At 44.7% G+C, this 19,953-nt stretch overlaps 1 protein-coding gene across 23 annotated transcripts in view; it reads right to left on the reverse strand.

Moving 5' to 3' along the window:
- The window catches only part of NFASC (neurofascin), a 179,917-nt gene that overhangs the window by 132,190 nt on the left and 27,774 nt on the right, over positions 1-19,953 (reverse strand). For 8 of the 23 annotated variants that reach the window (XM_074935908.1, XM_074935912.1, XM_074935915.1 and 5 more), the window contains exon 1: positions 15,364-15,626. The exons of 2 other annotated variants lie outside the window; for them this stretch is intronic. The gene's annotated coding sequence lies outside the window, so the exon portion shown is untranslated. Of the gene's footprint in view, positions 1-15,363; positions 15,629-19,953 lie in introns of those variants that run through there. 13 more of the 23 variants (XM_074935919.1, XM_074935918.1, XM_074935920.1 and 10 more) reach the window with 5 other exon arrangements.

Below are 19,953 nucleotides of genomic sequence, written 5' to 3' on the forward strand. Positions count from 1 at the left end.
GGGGAAGAGCTGATGAGTGGGCCTGAGAGGTGCGGGGTGGGGGAGGGAAAGGAGCTGATCCGTGGGGCTGTCGGATTTTTTTTCCATTTTTTTTTCCGTGGGTGCTCCAGCCCCAGAGCACCCACAGAGTCAGCGCCTATGCACACGCCCATCGGTAGATCTTTCCTCTTGGTATCCTGCACTCCCGACCCTGGTCTCTACCTTCTTCCCAGTCTTTTCACTTCACTCCACCCTTTTTAATCATGCTGCTCCCAAACCCAGGGTCCGGAACTATCTCCCTGTCCTTCTCTGCACCTTCAGACCCATCTCAAGCAGGCTTCCCCGGCTCTTTACCTCACCCTCCCTCTCCTGAAACAGTCTTTTGTTTGACTTGTCTTTACTTTGGGTCTGACTCTGCAACATACCATGTGCTCCGTGTGAGGTGATAGCTACCACCCGGCTCCCGCTGAAGTCAATGGGAGCAGAGATCCTTCAGCATCTTAGAGAACCAGGTCTTTACATTCTAAGCTCTTTGGAGCAGGGAACAGGCATCACAGCGAGGAAAATGTATCCCAGGAAGGGTTGTGGGTATTAGTCCTACAGTTCCCTCTTGGACCAGATCAGAATTCTCAAGTCACTGCTGACAGAGAACATCTGTTTGGTAGTCACCCTTCTCTATTACAGGCAGAGCACCATAAGCCCATGTCTAGACCTTTGGGGTGTCTCTCCTGCGTGCTATTTCCATGTCCTTAGATAACATGCCTTGGAGCTCTCTAATTAGATGGAAGGAAAAAGTGTCACCAACAAGATGGCAACGTGACCACTGTTTACTGATTTAGTAAGTGATCTGTATTTACTGACACTGATCCCTTTGCCAGAATCCAGATGAGGGCCCCCAGGCTGTCATCATTGTAATTTCACAGAAAGCTGGCAAGAGGTACCTAGCTGCCAGATGCCACATCTGCCTTCAGCACACAGGACAAACATTAGCCCTGCTAGGTGAGGTTTCAATAACCCCAGCTGTGTACAACGAGGCTATTATATACCATAATGGCCCGTTCAGCATTAGCCTGTAACATTGTGAGTCAATTCCACTAAGAAGATTCAATGTACATGATTAAGCCGCTGCAGCCTTCCCAAAGACAATCTTCAAGCACATCTGGTTTCCATGCGCTACAAAATGCCTCTGACATTTAATTTCAAACCCCAGGCACTTAAAGAGCAGTGACAACGCAAAGGAACACTGAAGCTGACATTTCATCCCTGAGCTATCTGATGTGCAACCTTTAGACAACACTGCAATACACAGAAGAAGGGAGAAAAATGTGGGACAATTAATGAAAAACTTAACGAGAGTCAGATGACAAGACTGCAAGACCTCCTGGATCATCTCTATATCCTTTAATATCACCGGGCGGTCTTCTAGACTACCTCTCTCTGGGGCTGGCTTTCCTTGCCAGACGCATGCATAGCTCCGAATTATATTGAGGGGATTTGTGGGAAAGAGTTTAGATCTAGCCTACTCTTGAACACTTAAGAAACAGATCCTCAGTATCCTCCCTTAGCACATTACTCCACTGTGCAATGCTGTTAGGAAATTTTAGTTTAATAACTTTGCTGCTCTAAAATCCCTTTTAAAATTCAAAAATTGCTTGTAGCTTCACAATAGCCCGGTTAAAAGGCATTTATTCCTGTTTTACAGATGGGGAAACTGAGGTACAGAGAGGCTAAGGCCTAATATATTTATTTATAAAGTGAATAATTTTGGGTGTTCAACTTCAGACACTTAGGTCTGGTTTTCAGAGATGCTCTCACTCATTTCAAGTGGAGCTGGAGATGTTCGGCACTTCTGAGCGATCAGGCCCTATGTGTCTCCAGCTGGGCACTCAGAAATGGAGGTAACCAAATTTCTGAAAATCTGGGCCGAGGCAAAGTCAAAGAAAATTAGTGGTAGAACTGGAATTAGAACCCAGGAGTTCCGAGTAGCTTATCCGACACTCTACTCACTCTATCACATTGCCTTGCTGCAAAAGGTTGCAATTGCATACTTCATGTTTTCACTTGTGGCTTCAGGCCATTCCATTGTTACACCACTCCTAAATAATTCACTCCTTTTATATTATTTCTTCCTAAATCTTTACACAGGGTCAACTCCTTACTCTTCTTTTATTCAATCCTTAAGACAAAGCTCCCAAATCCTGAGAGGTACTGAGAACCCACAGCTCTGTTCAAGTTAACAGGAGTTAGTGATACTCAGCACCACTCAAGATTTGGCCCGCTGACTTCAGAGAGAGTTAGGACTTCAGGATTCGATTCATGCTGGTTGCCATCACATCATCGCTCTTCCCTTAGGGCTGGATCCGAACCCACTGAATTCAATAGAAAGACTCCCCTGCCTTAGTGGATTTGGACTAGATTCTAATTTCACTTACAACAGTGTCAGAGTTACTCGTGATTTACACTAGTGTGAAAACATAAGAATCTCACAATCTGTCTACACACTACATTGTAAAGCCCCCTCAATACTCATGCTCCGAGCCTTTTATAATTCTTTTACACCTCACTTCACATTCACTTCAATTTATCAATGTCTTTTTTTTTTTCTAGTGAAGCAGTAAAAACCTGAACTAGCTATGAAAATATATTTCAGTGTGTAGGTTTGTGTTTTTCTCCCTCATCTGTATCCTGTTCCAAATTATATTACTTATTTTAGCTCCAAATATACCAGCCTCCTCCACTCACACTGCTATGATCTCACTAGGTATGCCTGTACGTTTTTGGAAGAAATGCGAGATCAACCACCTCCATGCAGGTTGACGACATGTGCAAGTGAGTGGGCAAAACGAACATGTGAAGGTGCCATGTCCCAGAGCCAGTTTACAGTAATGAGTAACGATGCACCTGATCCAACCCAGAGTAGGCAGTGCCAATCAACCCTGCCTGCTGCCACTGTTGAAACAGAGATTTATATAAATTTTTGCCCTGGGCACATTAAGGAAAGAACTCATCATTGAAGCCTCATTTGTTTTTATTGTGTTCTTCATTTTGAGTCACTGTCCTCTCTCTTAGAACAGTCTGTGTCCCAAATCTGGCTTCTCTGGATGGAGCTACAATTCTGGTAGCTTGGAAAAGAAATTATTTCATGCTCTGTTCCATCAACACAAGCCTCCGGTTACTCTGTGGCGGCACCCACAGACCCCAGAGCAAAATGGCAGCTCCTGGGGTGGACACACTGGTGCCTGCATCAATCTTTGAAATGCCAGGATGAAGAGAGGGGTTCAAGCTTCAGGGTGGTGATTAAATTTCCTATACAAGAAGCCCAGTGTTGGGGTTAGGAAGAGGTGAAGCACTTACTCTGATGCTGCTAGTGGGAGTTTTCCTAGAAGTCAGTGCTGCTAAAGGTCAGGTTACATAGTCCATCCCCCCCACCCGTTCGGTTAAAGAACTGGACTTCAAAACAGTTAAACGTTATTTTTTTCTTGCTGTAGGTTGTAAAATATTCCCATCGTCCCACAAGCTGCAGCTAGCACACAAGGCCTGGAATACTTTTCCTCCCAAGCCTCACTGATTGTAAATCTTCACTAGAGATCGAGGACTGAAGCAGAGGAAAGCCAGTTAATTAGGATATGTCTAGATGTACAGCGCTGCAACTGGACTGATACATCTGCGCCACTGCAGCGCCTCTGGGGAAGATGCTCTAAGCCAACGGAAAAGAGCTCTCCCGTCGGCATAAAAAACCCATCTCTGCAAGCGGCATAAGCTATGTCAGCGGGAGAAGCTCTCCCGTCTACATCATGCTGTGCACACGAACACTTATTTTGGTGTAACTTATGTCACCTAGGAGGGTGGAATATTCACACCCCCAAGCAACGGAAGTTTTGCCAACAGAAGTCTATATGTCTACAGTACAGCCTGTGGTAGGATAAAGATAACATAAAAGAAAGGGTGCTTTGTGGGCACCCCAAATGCCTGTTTGTTGCATCTTTCCACAGCTCACTCTAACAGTGTACAATGAAGCTCTGGTTCATAAAGACTCATTGTTGCAAAGTCATGAATAAAAAAAAACTAAACATGTGTTTGAGAAGAGGTGGCATAGTCCAGTGGTTAGAGAAAAGGACGGGGAGCCAGGAAGTGCTGAATCAGCACTTGGTGATTGCCTGTTCTGTTCATTCCCTTTGGGGTACCTGGCACTGGCCACTGTCAGAAGACGGGATGCTGGGCTAGATGGATCCCTGGTCTGACCCAGTCTGGCCGTTCTTATGTTCTTAACCCATAGCAAGTTACTTGAGCTCCTTGTGCCAAAATTTATGTGAGGTATAACTTCCAGTTTTCTAATAACTTTCTTATCTAGCTTCCCATCAGAGGGCTGGACAGCTCGGACAAATTTTCTTCAATTCACATCAGCTCTGGCAGGGATACTGTCAGATTGTCCAAGATAAACAGGTACAGAACTAGCCAGTATGTTTATTACAGATGAGTCACAGCACCACAAGCAGCATTGGAGGGGACTCCACCTGAATCAGTACTGAACCCAGTCCTGTAGGTTGGGGCTAACGGGCACTATGCTGCGAAACAATGTCCTATGGATGAAATATACAAACCAAGGTCCCAAACATTTGGGACCATTAAATCTCCCACAGAATCTCTCCAGAACAGTCCTAGCATTCTGGCCAAATTCCAGTTCAAAAGACTCCCTTAAAACTTCCCCTGCAGTTTAGATTGAACACAGTATTATTCCCTCTCTGGTCAGAATTCTTGGAAGAACTCAACTTCCCAGTTAGGCAAAATACAGGCCAAATTTTCAGAAGAGCTTAATACACTCTGTACGAAGCTCTTTTGAATATCTGGCCTCAAACTTCCCAATTCTTGACCTTTAGCAAGACTTGTAAATCACATACAGATGTAGGACAGGTTCCACCATTACTCATAATTAAAGCTGCATGATTTCTCATAGTTTTTTGGAAAAGGTTGAGGTTTTTGGGAGGGGGGTGGTTGTGGTGCTGTTTCACAACACAAGTTGTCTTGGTTGTAAAACCTTCACAAAACTACTGTCTTCATATTGAAAAATATGCAACATTTCAAAATTGCACATGGCTATTTACAATGAATTTTAATATAAAAAAGTGTTGACTTGGGTTTCAAAATAAGATCATTTTGTGTAGTCCTATTTTCAACAAACATGCACACAAAGCGAAATTTTGGGCCACAGAGTTGGGCCACTTTTTAAAAAATAAGCAAATCCCTTGATTTTTTTTTAAAGCTTATCCAATTTTCAGCATACCTCTGTTTGTAACAGATAGTCCACTAATCCGTATGTTTTGTGGACCCTAATAAATTAGCCAAGTAGCATATGCACCAGGGCGATGCTTTCAGCTGTCACGCTTGTAGATTTAGTCTGGGGTTTTCAAAAGCTGCCTAAGGGAGTTAGGCTTCCAATTCCTCTGGAAAGTCAATGGGATTTGGGAGCCTAAATCGTTTAGGCACTTCTTAAAGTCCCTGCTTCACGGTCTTAAGGATTTTGGTAAGTCAAGCATGCATTTAAAAAAAAAAAGCTACATTAAATCATCTTCTCCCCACAGTTATGTTCACAGCCCGTTTATTAAACCCCCTCAAAGAACAAAGAGAATTGGGGAGGGAGAACGCCAGTGTCACTTGCTACATCTTAAAAACAATTGAGGGGAGAGAATTCATTTCTGCCTTCCAGCTCTGTTAATATGGTCTTGCTGCTCACAAGATTTTAAAAAAAAAAAAAAAAAAAAAAAAAAAAAAATCAAGGCAATGCAAGTATGACATGATGTACAGCTCTATTCTAAACCCCTGAGAAGGAAGAGAGGGCTAGTCACAAGTCCCCTCTGGCTACGTCCCTGCATTCAATATGGATATCCTGTTTGGTTCTAGAATTTTTAAGCTTTAATTTCAAATCAGGAGTTTCAAGGCCTCTTCCGTCCACTCACTGGGTGCCCAGTAATTCAGAATGGTAATATGACATCGTACCCCTTCAGCTGGTACAAAGGGACTTCCCTTAACAAGATTAAAATGTGTCTGAGGTAGCCCATGAGAGTGGTTTTCTGATAATATGGGAATAGGCACATACTCCCAGCAAGAGGCAAACACAGCAACCTGTGTAGTGATGAGCTGAAGGTCTTTCCTAGGCACCCTCTTAGATTATGTTTAGAAGATTATAATGTTTACTTTCAGTTTCTTAGATCAAGGAACTAAGAACAGGATGGAAGGAAATAAAGCTGTCCTCGTGGGTCACTGGCCTGATTTTCAGAAGTGCTGAGCACCTACAAATCTCATTTTAGTCAATGGGAACTAGAGGTGCTCAGCACCCTTTAAAAAATCAGGCCCTCTAAATTTGTACTAAAGAATCATCATGGAAATTGACAAGTGCTACCACTATAGGGCCTCATCCTGCAAGGTGCTGAGCATCATTCAAATGGGAATGGTGGACTCAGAGGTTTTCAGAGAAATTGTTCAGCATCTCTCCAGGATTAGGCCTAAAATGTGTTCTGCGACTTGAGGTACATCAGAATTCAGTCTCTAATTAGTGCTTTCTGTAGCGATGGCATAAAGTGCCAGTTCCCACAGTTATTCTACAACACAGAAATAACAGGGCTGCTCAGTTTCTTGATTACTGTGGCTGTGCATTATGTTAGACCCGCAATCCCTTTTTTAAAGTGATCACAATGTAGAAAGAGTATTGATTCCTTGTTGAATGGTACCACTGCTATCGACAGCATAGGTAGATGTGTGGCTCTTAAATCACCTACCCCACAAAACAGGGGGCTGATTATGAAGCGGATGCTTCCAATATATTTTCCAATATTTAAAATTCCTGAAATTATTAGGTTGGCAATATTTTTCAGTTTTAATGTAATGGCACTTCAACAAGGAGTTTGCCCAAGCAGAGTAGAATCAGACCTGATTCTCAGATGCACGATAAGGCACCAATCATGCTCCCGTTGAAGTGAATGGGTAGACTCCCAATGATTTCAGTGAGACTTCCACACAAGTTCTCACTAATAGAGTAAGGGCTACACAAGTTTATGACCTGATTCTGTTTCTAGCAGTACCTAACTCTATGGGTAACTCCAGTGGAAGTTACAGTGGAACTTCAGTGGAACCACTTGTGGTGTAACATACCAGAAGTGTGTCAGAATTGGGCCCCTGGTGACAGCTCAATATAGGCATGGTATTTTTTGTTTATTTGAAAAGCCACATTTGGTTTTAGGATATTGTAAATTACAAACAGCTGGTATTTTGGCTGGTTACTAGTGGCAGAGATTATAAATTCTCATTATCCTTCAGACAAAATGCATAAAAAAAACCCCATCTCTGTCAGGTCCCAGTGCAGATAAAGTTTGGCACACTATTATTTGAAAATGACTAAAAGCATGCAATTAGCTTGAGAACAAATGTCTATTCTGGGTAGTAAGCTTAGGATCCTTTATCTGGCTTCCAAATATGGGTCATGTGACAGCTGGATGTTTAACAGTTGCAAAAACCTCACTCCCTCTAAAGAATGCATACAATTCTCATAATATTTGCATTCTTGTCACTGCTCTCCGTTTACAAAGCCAATCAAGAACGGGAGGCATTCATAACCCTACTTTGCACTGTTCAAGCCTCTTCCAGCTGAGATCTCAAAAAATTGTACAAACACTACAAATCAAGCTTTACAATAGCCCTTTGAGAGTATTCCTCTCCCCACTTTACACATGTGGAAACTGAGGTACAGAGCGGTGAAGTGACTTGGCTCCAGGTTGCACAGGAAGAATCAGCAGAGAGTTGGGAATAAAAAATTCAGATTTTGTAGCTCTCAATCCTCTACGCTACCCCCAGGACAACAACTCCCAAGTTGTTGGGTTTAGCGTGCAGATGCTGGGCATGAGAGCATGCACTTGATAACCCAGTTCACCATAAAGCAAATGCATGACATGGCTTCCTTAAGTACAACGCTCTGTCAATGTACCTCAGTTCTGACCAGTATCCCTCATTTGCTATCAGAGATCTACTAGTCCTCTAACATTTATTCTTACCCAACTGTGCGTAGCTCACAGTCCATTACAACTTCTGTCCTCTGGAGCAAGGGCATTTTTAAAGCTGATGACTTTGTTTGAAATATTTACACCAAAATCCTTAAAGCCATTAATGATGAGGCAAAGACTCTGATCTCTTACTTACGAAAGAGGTTTCTGACAATGTGAAACCCAAAGAAAAAGCCTCATTGAGGTTCTAGTCTGGCAGACAAGCAGTACCACGTGGGAAGCAGGAAAGCAGGTGGGGCGAGATGATGGGGCTAAAAAGGATATGGGGAGGGTGACTGTGCCCTTCAACATGACTGGGGGACTTGATCGTTTTTCCCGAAGAAGAAACCTCACCAGAGCAGTGAGGATGTACCTGAAGAAGTTAGCCTAAGGGCCTTTTATGGCATTGAAGTTCTGATCAGCTTCCTAAATGAGCGTTTGCATCTTCCTCCTCACCTGCCCTTCCATTGTGAAGGGAACACAGATCGTCATGGCTACTGAACTTTTTGTTACATTCTTATAGGGGATGGCTTAGATGTCTAAGTCTGCAGTACACAGGCGCTTTGAAGCCCCAGGCTGATACTGCAGAAGGGTCGACTCAGCCCTTTAACTTGAGATAGGTAAGTGGAAGTTCCCCATGGAGATGATCAGTCAGATACTTGGATGGGGCCCAATTCTAGCCTCAGTGTTTTTTCAGTGGCATAACCATTTTCTTCAATGCAATTTATTCCTGATTTGTACCAGTGAGAGATCAGAATCAGATCTGGGAGATAAGCTTCATGGAGTTTCCTGTCCTGTATGTGGGACTAACCTGTACAGGTGACAGTTTGGCCCATAGATTGGAAAGATCTTTGGTATCCTTTGGGATGAAGGGTGACATGTAAAGAGAAGATATTTATCAATGCAACACAGCAGTCTTACCATGTGCTATTGAGGCATCATACCCTGCTAGATAAAGCACTGGACTGGAAGTCAGGAGACCTAATCCTGGCTCCGTCATTGGTCTGCTATTTGATTTAGGAAGCCATTTCACCACCCTGCCACTGCTTCCCATCCCATCTTTTGTCTGTCTGGTGTATTTAGATTGTAAACTCTCTTGAGACAGGACCTGTCTCACTGCATGTATACACAGTGCCTAGCACACGAAGGTCTGCACGCTGCTGTCATTTAATACCAGAATACCAAAACGCTTTACCCGAGAAAGGTAAAAGGAATCACCTTTGAGATAGTCCCTACATGAAGCCATGGAGATCCTGTTGGAAATATTCTTCCAGCTAAAGTGTCTCACGCTCACAAAGCCACCACCACCAAGAGGCAGGAGCCTGGCAGAACAATTAGCGTCAACAAGACCAGCGCTGTGAACCAGACAAGCTGTAAGATTAAACCACAGCAGCATTTTATCCATCTCTCATTTACTCTAAACGAACAGGTTTCTACCATCGAGGTCTTGTTGTGGCTTGAGAAATGCAAGAGGGATATTAGCACTGGGATCAGTGTTTAAAGCCAAGACTGGGGGTCTCGGGGGAGGAGCGGGGAAGGAAACTGTGCAGCTGGTAACCTGGATGCTTCTACAAAAGCTGAAACGAGTTTCCTTTTCACAGGGATGTCTGTGATACACAGAGAACCAGATTCGGTCCTAACTTAAGTGGATTCAACAATAACTAAAGTCATTCAGAGTTGCACCAGTCAATGCCATAGCTGAATCTGGCCGAGTAATTTCATTTTGTAGCAATGGTTACAGTTCCCTTTTGCAAAGTTATCACCATTCAAACCTCGCTTGGCAAAACACGCAGACCCCAATTGTGGTAACAGTATCCTCAGCTGTTTGGTTTGTTCCACTGGGACCATGGCCGTTCCATGTATCCATAGCAACCAGCATTTATGCACAGAAATTCCCATGTGAACAAGTCGGGGGTGGAATTCAGACACTACTTCAAAAATTATTCATGAAAAATTAGTCAGAGCTGTGACTCTGCCCCCAGCAATGCATGGAAATCACTAAGCAGGAGACTTTCCCTTTCATTTCCCCTTCGCAAAAGGTGTTAATTGCAAGAGAGGAAAGAGTGTCATTTACTGGAATTTTCATTCTGACATGCCAATTTCAGTCCATGGCTCTACTTAAAAACTTCTTGTTGGAAAAAATACACACTGGTGGGGACGCAGAGCAGTTGGCACAGTACCATCCATCAGACCAGCCATCTACCACTGCTCTTAGACATCTTGTATTCCTCTAAATTCAGCTCACGTTACAATTTAAGCAAAACTAAAATCTCCTAAAATATTAATATAAAGGGGATTCTTTTGAGATTGCTGGATGCAGATACAGTAGAACCTCAGAGTTATGAACATCTTGGGAATGGAGGCTGTTCGTAACGCTGAACAAAACATTATGGTTGTTTTCAAAAGTTTACAACTGAATATTGACTTAATATAGCAAAAGAAAAATGCTGCTTTTAACCATCTTAATTTAAATGAAACAAGCAAAGAAAAAGTTTCCTTACTTTGTCAAATATACATATATATTTTTTTTAAAGTCTCTTTTTTTAGTAGTTTACATTTAATACAGTACTGTACCGGTATTTGCCCCTTTTTTGGGGTTGGGCATGGACGTGTCTCTCTCTGCTGCTGACTGATTGTGTATTTCCAGTTCCAAATGAGGCGTGTGGTTGACCAGTCAGTTCACAACTCCAGTGTTCATAACTCTGAGGTTCTACTGTAGATCTTGTGGTTCTCTCTTGCTTTTGGACTGACTCATGTAGCCAGTACTCACCCTGAGCCCAGACCTGCACTAAGCATGACATGTTCACGTCGCATCCTTCCCCCCACCCCAACTTTGTATTTTTTTTTTTTAAACATAAAAACACTTAAGGCCTCATCATACAAACGTGAGCCATTTCTTTGAAATCAGTAGAGCCACTTCAGCAGCATGCAGACACTAACAGCTTGGGTATGAGACTCCACTACCAGCTGGGGTTTTCAAGTTATAACACTGTGGTAGCTTAAAAGGAACATACCGGTACATACACCGTAAGACTATGGGCCAGGTTTACAAAGGTATTCAGGCACCTACCCACTTTGTCGGTGCCTACGCATCTTTGTAAATCTGGCCTTGGATAAACAGTCATGTCTGTTCACTCACTATTGGACTTCCCCTCCCCTGCTGGCTGGGTTGCTGGTGGGTGTAGTTTGAGAGAGCGGCTGAGGAACAGGAATTGAAAGATTATTCTTTTGAATGGACAGTGCTGCTGGTCTCCAGCCCTAGGGGAGGCAGGTGAGCATGCTCACTCTGTACTCAAGTCCAAGCTAATCAGGGCCTTCGGTTCCCAGTGAAACAGGTGCTAGATCGTTTCATTACAGCGGTGCCTCAAGAGGTGAGACAGGCACAGAAAAACCAACATGATTTGTAGTGAATGCGGCCTGCCCTTGACATCCCTGTAGCACACAATGCACCTCCTGGGGAGTCTATTACACAGCTAACAGTTACACTCCAGCCAGTTCATGCTAATGATTTTCAGTGCAGTTTCATGCTAATTTAACCACAGAGCAAAAACATGTAGAAATATACTCACCGTACCCCAGATCCCAGAGGTACAGTCAGTTCCATATTAGCTCTGATTCACTCTTATTTCCTCTCCACCTATATTTGTTCATAATACACTAATGGGTCATTACTGAGAAACAGACAAGGTTGCTGTGTACTATGCCCTTTTCATGGACTCATCTTTAACTAGCTGGCTAGATATTAAGTGTGACTAATGACTCTTGTTGCATCTGCTCTACAGCTGCTCAGCATGGAACCCAGGGAAGGTATAATTTAGAACTGCTTTCAAACATCGGAACTGCAACATGCAATTACATGTCAGGAAAAAAAGAATGTGGGAGAGAAAGACACCAGGGCAACTTGAGAAGCAACACAAAAGCCTCATCAACACTATAGCTTCACACACACACACACACATACACACACACACACTCAGCACCTCCTAGGAGAAACAACTGGCCTAGGTTTTCAGAAGTCTTTTGTGGGGGGGGGTCTCAGTTTTTGAGTGAGAGGTTTCAGAAAACCAGGCCCCCTTAAAGCTTGATTTTCAGAAAACAATGAGCATTTGACCTCTGGAAGAAGAGGCCCCTTTAAAGGTGTTTCAGATTGAGACACCCAAAATTTACTAATCACTTTTGAAAACGTGGACTAACAGAGCTTAAACAACTATTGTTGCTAGAAGGGTTCTAGCAAGGTTTCCTGGACCAGTGCAGAAAGAGTCTTTTTGGAGGTTTACATTTTATCTGAGAACACAGTTACAACAACATTATAAAATCCTGTTACAGACAGCCTGAAGCAGCCACTTGTGGAATTTGGCTTCAATGATACTCAGACAACCCTCCCCCCCATCTTTACCCAATCTCATCAGGGGAACTAAATTGGAATATTGAACATGACTAGTGCTAGTTTGCTTTCACCCACAGATGGGACAGTCAGGGCCTTGAGAGCAAAAGCCACCTTGATGTACCATGAAGAATTAATTAGCTGAACAATGAAAAGACGTTATTCCTGACTAATTCATTCGACAGCTGACTGGAAAGAAATTCACTGAATAAGGTATTTGAGAATATTATTCACAGAACTCTAGAAATAAGGTCACAAGTTTCATTATACTGACAAAGACCTGAGCTTTCTGAACTGTAAAAATAGAAAGTGTGTAAGGACAAAAACAGTGGGCCAAGATCACGCTCCCCCATCCTAAAAGAAGAGCTGGGCGGGAAATGGTCTGTTGCGTTAAACTTAATAATGTCGAAAACCAATATTTAGTCATGGAAGCATTTTCATAGCAAAGCAGGCTTGTTCTGCAAGATTGCCCTCCACCGAAGAAGAAGAACGGGATTTTTGCATAGCTGGTTTTATACAGCTGATTTGACATTGTAAACAGGCCCTTACAGTAATAAATGTGTTTTCTAGAGCAAGAACAAAGGCCCAAGCAACAAAGAAAAAAAAAAGAGAGAGAGAGAGAAAGAAGAAAAGCAGAGAATGACAAGATTTTGAGAACCTCAAAGGAAAGACTATAAAATGCTAAGTGATCTGTAAATATTAGGGGTCTAATCCTGATCTCAGCGACACCAATGTAAATCTGGAGTAATTTTATTGGCGTCAACACATTTACCCCAGATTCACACCCACGTAACAAAAAGCAGAACATAGTGCAGAGGGCTGAATTTCCCACTCATGGGGAGAGCCCTCTAGACCAGTGGTTCTCAGTCAGGGGTCCGGGGTCCCCTGTGGGGGCCGCAAAGCAGGTTTCAGGGGGGGTCCGCCAAGCATGGCCAGCATTTAACGCACTGGGGCACTGAAGCCTGAGCAATTTAGATTTGCGGTGCCCCCTATGACATGGTGCCCTGGGCAACTGCCCTGCTTGCCACCCCCTAGTGCCAGCCCTGGCTTTTATATGGAGAAAAACAACCAGTTGTTGTGGCATAGGTGGGCCGTGGAGCTTTTATAGCATGCTGGGTGGGAGGGCGTCAACGAAAAAGGTTGAGAACCCCTGCTCTAGATGGCAAAAACGGTTTCCCAACTCCATGGCTACCCGCTCTGATCTCAGGCAAAGGGCTACGTGGAACAGGGAAGGGGCCCAGCTTTGGAGTCACACATTAGTAGGGAGATCCTGCTGCAGCACCACTGATTGTGGGTACCTCTGTGGGGAGCTAGCTCCTCCTTCCCTTGAGCATGTTTCCTCCAGGGGCTGTGGTGTCATCAGCCCCCTCTACTCCTATATCACCTACTCCAACTGGAGCAGCAGCAAGGCGGGCATGTACAAGCCATGGAGCTGGCATTAACTATGCAGAGAACAGCGTTAATTTCTGCGGGAAAAACCCTCTGGGTTGCTACCGGAGCATGGCTCAAAAAACAAAACAAAACAAAAAAACAGTTTCTCCCCAGCTCTGCTCCAATTTTAACCCACTTTCTCCTCTAAAAAAAGTCAAAATAAACTGCAGACGTGGTTTGGGAGGAGGGAAAGCCTTCTGAAAAAGCTTCCTTCCCCATTTCCAGGCATTTCAGACCCTTTGTATCAAGATTTCTGCTCCTTTGCTCTGAATAATGCAGCCAGGGTTGGGTAACTGGCTCTCTCTAGAGGATCCAAACACTTCACTTCTCACTGAAATGGGGTAACTCTGGGGTGCTGTTTTACAGCACAAAGCAATGGAATAAAACAGGCAGTGAAGAAGGTGCCTGCATTCAACTGAAGCCGCAGGGGAATTTAGGAAGGCAGGAGACAATCACTCAAATCGAGACTTTGGCCAGGACATTGGGGCCAATGCTCCATCTTTTCTGAAAAGAGCTTGTTCACGACCACAAGTGATCAGACCTCAGTTTTACTTCTCACCCAAAAAACAGGTGAATAAAAAAAGTGCAGAGGCAAGAGACCACAGCTCCAGATAATGAGCAAAGTGACTAAATACATTTAAAAATAACTAGAATTCATTCAGATGTTCCTGTTTCTATGCAAACTTCTATGGGAGTTTTTGGCATCAGCTTCAATGGGAGCAGACAAAAATCAGAGTGAAACATGATTTATATATAAAAAGGCAGAACAAACAGCTGAATTATTTCAAGGTAACGTTTATCAGAATTTCGAGGTAATTTTTTTCAAGGATTTCAAGGTAATGTTTATCAGAATACTAGTACAATGCTGTGTACAGTACATTGCTGTGTGCACAGGGCTTTCAAAACAGGGCAACAACCTCACAATAGCTGAAGAGGTATGTAAGTTAGCCCTCTTCTCCCCATGAGAGAGATGAACTGCTTGATTTTACTTCCAGCCACACCAGCGATTATCAGACCTGCCTGGTTTCAAATGGTCCAGAGACTCTGAAATACCTAAGAGTTAAAGGGTCACGAGATCCCTGCATCGTTTTGGGAGACACTGGAAAGCCGAGCAGGGGAATCAAGAGAGAGCCAGAGTTTGAATGCTGCACGGAGCTCACAGCAGCAAAGCAAAACTCAGCAGGTAACTCAAGGATTCACATGCAAGAGATAAGATCAGGTCATCTTGGATATCGTATTCACAAAGGATGTCTGCCACCAGAGCAAAACACACAGCCTTGTGTGGAGCTTGGATTCACTTGGACGTAGTCTTTTGCTGAGACCGGACAAAGGTCTCACCTCCAAAGATTAGAAAAAGTCTGCATTCTTGCCCCCTTTAAGATGCTCACGAGGGGTGCTAGGCGGAATGAGGGTATACAACATTTCTGACCATTATGCTATATATGCCTACATCTCCGTTACGCCTCTCTGTGTGCTGTGCATATGAAAATCCACTCCTGTAAGTAACTCCCAAGCTATCTAATACGCAGGCCAGCCTACCTTTGCCTTTCACGTTTAAGCCATGGTTTATCCCCTCCGAAATTCAGGGTAGGATCTTTCAGTCTCCTCGATCCCAGACAAGGAGGTCCTCCATGTGAACAGGGAATATTGAGTTAAGCGCTCAAAGACCAAAGCAGCATCCAGGCAGCTCAGCTGGGGAGCAGAACGCTGGGACCTGCTGTTTCCAAGGGTGCAACGATCGGACCCGTCTCTAGCCTTCAGCTGCACAAACAGACCTTCCCAGTGTCCAGCAGAAAAGATAATCCAATTGCTTCAGAAGGTCCACCCCCCGCCTCCCCACCGCACACAGAGCTTCAGCAGCCTTCTCTGGCTTACACAGAGCTTTATTATCTCCAGGACACCAGGTCTCCAAGTGCCACAGTGAATGGGAGAACACACACTACCATTTATTAACAACTGCTCCCCCATTCCTCTCTCCCCCTCCTTCCATCCCAACTCTCTCGCTGGATCTCCCTCATGCATAATGCAGGAGTTGTAGCCCTGGACACTACCCACTCTGTACTCTGCGCCTCTCCGAGTCAGCTGAGAACAGGCTCGAGTGCCAGTCAGGGCCTGTCCCCGTGTTCCGCACACTGGAGGCCAGAGACACTTGTACGGCAGAGGTTTGTTTGTTTGTTCCAAACGCAGCCTCGTTCTGTTTCAGCCCTTTTTATAGAGCTCTGTACTGATGAGACAGCTCCACAGAGCACACATCAAGCTCACAAAAAGCCAGGAAGTTCTGCTTTCTCATACCCCACTGAGAGTCCACAGAAGGCAGGGGGGGGGGGGAAGGGGAGGAAGAGGGGCTCAGCTCTGTTACACCAATGCATTTGGCCCCATATATTGTGGAATAGCTTCCAGCAGTTTAACTCAGATTATTAGCATTTTAGTGAGGATTTGTAATACTACACTGCCCTTCTCTAGCACCACCAGCCATGAATCTCAAAGGGCTTTATACCGCAAACTACCCATGCCACATTGACACACATCACAACCCTCATTTTATAGATGGGGAAACTGAGGCACCGAGGGCAATGGCATGTGCACAAGGGCATACCTAGAGGAGAACGGACTTCTAAAGAGAGTTAGCGGAGGAGACAAGAATAGAACCCACAAGCCCTGACTCACAGTCCATTTATCTAACTACTTGACCAGCCTTCCTCATTCTTTTAAAATATTAAGACTTCCTTTACTCATATTAATAGGAACCCACTAATATGGAAAACAGAGTGAGAACTAGTCAACAAGCCAGAATGTCCAGAGCTCAGAAAGGGAAAAGAACCTTCTGCTGGTTTCAGATGATACCTCTTGTTCCCAAAAGGCAGATGGGGTGGAAATCAGACAGCCAACTGAACTGGAAGGAGAGAAGCAAGCCAGACAGCTAGGAGAACCAAAACAGAGACAAGGAAGATGTGAGGAATAAAAATACTAAGTCTGGCATGGGCACATCTGGAACTCACTGGAGACAGAACAGGTGACTTATCCACACTCAGTTTGCTAGATGGCTTGGATGCCCTAGATCCAGGTTTCCACTTAAAGGCAGCCATAACTCCCTGCTGCCCAACCCTTCAAAATCCCACAAGGCCCTTAACTCAGTTAGGTTGTCAGGGACTTTGCAAGGACTGGAGCAGTATGCCAGGGAATCATTGCTCCTTTCCTTCCATGATTTTCAGTTCAATTTCACACACCCTTCAGAATGGAAGAGCGCATGCGTCCTTATAGACACAGAGAGACATTTCTCACCACTATGCTGACGTGCGGCTGCCTGCAGGGTGGTGGATGGCAACTAGTCAGAGGACAGGTACATGGCATGATGCACATCAAGAGAAATATTTTGGTCAGAAAGTTCCTACTCTTAGGAAAAGCACTATGTGATCTTTCAGGGCTGCGCACCAAGACAGATGCAGTTTCTAAGGGCCACATGGCATGGAACTCACTTCATGAAGCCCAGAAAGATAAAGTGCCAAAGTGAATCTGTTGGCCTGTTTACCGGTGGTTCCGGGAGAGAAAGTCTGGCGAACACCTGATGTTCAGCTATTCCCTTATTCGTCACCTAACTAAGGTCCAGATCTTGGTGCTCCAAATGCAAGCACAACTTCCGTGACCTTAGTGGGAGTTTTGCCTACATACAGTGTTTGAGATGAAGCCCAAAGTGCAAACCATTACTGCATATTACGGAATCTCTGGAACTCCTAACAAACAGGAGTTAAAGCACTAAGCACACCCGGCTTTGGTAACAAGGCATCAGAGAAATTAACAGACTGTACTCCCTATTAGAGTGAACAGCTATGGAGTGGCTTTTTTAATGCTGTATTTATACTGGCCATGGGCAGAGAAAGCAAAAAGCAACTCACTTTGAGCTCTGCCGGGGCTTGATCTTGAGAAGCAGGAAGCAGTGAGCTCTCTTCTTGCTGGGCCAACACTCTCAACTCCCGAATACGAACAATCCCGATGGCTCCCTTTGCTCCCAGCAAGCAAGCCCTGCCACCGAGAAACTCACGCAGCTGCTGCCTGTGACTTGGGAACGGAGTCTTTCCCAAAGTCCAGTCACCAGCCGAGCTGAAATCCAGACACCTTTCCTTTTCCAAACAGCAGCATCAACAATGACGGCTGGGCAACACGCAAGGGGCACCTGAACCCTGAGCTGGAGCACCTCCAAACAAAACCAACTTACCAGCCGCCTCCCCTACCAGCTTCGCTCTGTTCTGCTGAATCACTTACTGCATCGTCGGCAGTGCTGAGGGGGGAATTTTACTGAGGCTCGTACGGCTCAAGCCTAGGACGCAGTGCACAGCAGCACTAACTGCATGTTTAACTCGCATGGCGCTGTGGCACAGCTCAGGCAGTACAAGCCAATGAGAGGATAATTACTTCACAGCAGGCGCTCCTGTAGCCCAAACTGGTCTGCCCCTGGATAGAACTGTCTGCTCCTCTAACAGTTAAACGCTTGTGCGCTGACCGAGAACTAGCTGCAAGCAATGTTTCCCCTGCGGCGGGGATTGCAAATATGACCGTACCTGGGCTAGGTGTGGAAGGGAGGTTACTTCCAGCAGCCAAAGGATATGCTAGGGACAACCAAAGTTGTCTCCCTCACATTTCAAAACACTCCAGCAGCATGGGCTGGATAGTTGGACTTCAGAGACAGGGTGATGCAAGGAGCAGAGAACAGAAATCCAAGCGGAACAAATAGAAGCAGGGTGCTCAGAGGCAGAAGAGCAGAGAGGGGGGAATGGGAAAGATTCTTATGAAATAATAAAGACAGTGGCCTGGCTTTCATACACAGCATGTAGCTACCTGCTCTGTACTTGTTAAAGTATAAAATGCAACCAGGTCAGAATAGCAGCATTTCACTCTCACTTCACACGGCTGTAACTGACAGCACAAGGTGCAGAGCAATGAAGAATCTGTATAACTATCTACATGGAACACCCACTCCTAACTGGGGTGGGGCAGGGCGGGGCTGGGGGTGGGAGCGATGGGTGCTTGCATCCCTACTGCACATGGTTTTAATGGATGAAACCCAAAGTAACACTGGGGAAAGAGTTTGAAAGAGAGAGATAAAAACCTGAACTCCAGGAGATTTACACACACACACACACACACACACACACACACACCCTTAAAAATCCAACTTAGCCTGTAAAGAAGGAGGGTCTCGGTTACAAGTGTTATTCAATGCAGGGCAGGAAATGTCCTCAGGAGGAGGAGAACTGTATGGCTGCAGGATGGTGCTTTCCATGTGGCATTATTTATATCACACACAGTTTTTTTCCATTCATGATGCAGCAATGTATAGTAATTTTTAAGGGGGCGGGGGGGGGGGAAGGAGAGAGAGACGCTCCAGGTTCCTCCACTCCCCCCGCCCCAAATATGCCTTCAATCCTCAGTAGCTCCACATCCTAGTGGAGTCTGCAGCATCTGACCTCCTCCAGGGCTTGAGGATGTTCTGCGTCAGAGGGGAAGGCTGGAGAGCGACTCAACTCCCTTCCTCCATCCCAAGGAACAAGCATGCTGACTCTACAGAGCTCTAAGCCATTGCCTGCCCAGGAGACGGGGCTGCCAGCTTGGATCCCCTATGCGATGCAAAGCACTTGACCACGAGACTCTAGGCGTGACAAGTTATTGAACATGTTGCTGTATTCAGAACTGTGTGTTCCCTGCATATTACCAGCACAAGGGCTTCCTTAATCATCTAAAGAGACCTGAGTCATGCCAAAGAATGGGCCGTGTTTCAGAGTAGCGGCCGTGTTAGTCTGTATCTGCAAAAAAACCAAACAAACAAAAAAACCAAAAAAAAAAAACCTACAACACACACCAGGAGTACTTGTGGCACCTTAGAGACTAACAAATTTATTAGAGCATACACATCCCTACTTCTAATTTTTCCCCATGGAGGAGAAGGGGAAGTTTATATGCTACATTCACCATATAGCCTACAGGCAGATCAATAGAAAAAGGTGTTGAAACCAGACCTTTAAAGTTATGTAAACTAGAGACATACTCAAACATCTGAAACTGGATCTAGGATATTAAACATTCCAAGATTGGGGCAGTTTGGAACCACGTCTTTGGTTTAGTCCAATACAAAGA

The sequence above is a fragment of the Natator depressus genome, chromosome 21 (genome assembly GCF_965152275.1).
Source record: "Natator depressus isolate rNatDep1 chromosome 21, rNatDep2.hap1, whole genome shotgun sequence".
Lineage (NCBI taxonomy): Eukaryota > Metazoa > Chordata > Testudines > Cheloniidae > Natator > Natator depressus.